The following is a 1,037-nucleotide window of genomic DNA, read 5'->3' as shown; positions in this document are numbered from 1 at the left end:
TATGGCCTCTGCTAAAATATTCATAAATGATGATAACCTTACTAGTACACTGTGTACACCGGTGTTGTTTAATATATACATTGGTTTAGCAAATCATTACTAAGTATGACATAAATGTACATTTCTACAGACAGTCGGGGATATATAGGCCCTTGGTATGTATTGTACAGGAATAGTAACGAGTCTACAGATTATGTCACGGATTGTATTTGCAACATAATATTTTACGGGTTTTAGTTGTTTTTCGAGGTGTCATAAATTCTGTGTAAGTCCAAATATGTTGGTTGTAATGATGGTTATAAAATCTCCGTCCATGGTATATTCATAGGCCTTCCTCAAGAATCACGGTATTTATAGGGGTCGTCATTACAATGTATGATGAGCATAGTCACGATGTGTAGGGGACATAGTGTTTTAATAATGGTGTTTCTGAAGGGGCCCTTAGTGTATAAAAGTTTTTTTTTCAGGCCATGTTCGACATACAGTGAAATATGTGGGTAATATTACGCTGCGGTTGGATTTGCAGAAACGCGTTAGCATGTGATATGGATGAAAAATTGGAGCAGGCTCGATGCATTGAGCCATTAGCAATGATCGCAAGTGCTGTGGTGAGAAGATAGCGTGCACTTGTATTGTTTCGAACAGCCTGAAAGTGCTGTGTTGAGTGCATCCAGCGTCTGCACCTTATCTCTGAGGAATAATGATGACATGAAGTCGACTGAGAATCAAACCACTTAGTTAAGTATTATGTCTTTATCATGAGCATGTGCGCTGCTGTGTTGAGCGAGGGGGGCGGCAGGGTGTCGGGGGCCGGGGCCAGAGGAGGACTCCAGCATCACACCGTCACCGCCTCCGCCAGCGCCGGTGAGAGGCGTGTGGAGGATTGCAGACCGCGCACAGAAGGCAAAACATTTAGACAAGTCCTGGAAGGAAACGAAACGTCGAGCTGCGACTTGACTCCGCCCACCGCGGCCTCCGCCAATGAGCGCGGCGGAACGGGCGGCCGTAGCCAATAGGGTGGCGTCCCCGCCCTGGTC

The sequence above is a fragment of the Penaeus monodon genome, chromosome 22, assembly GCF_015228065.2.
Source record: "Penaeus monodon isolate SGIC_2016 chromosome 22, NSTDA_Pmon_1, whole genome shotgun sequence".
NCBI classification, from domain to species: Eukaryota; Metazoa; Arthropoda; class Malacostraca; order Decapoda; family Penaeidae; genus Penaeus; species Penaeus monodon.
This window is presented reverse-complemented; position numbering follows the sequence as displayed.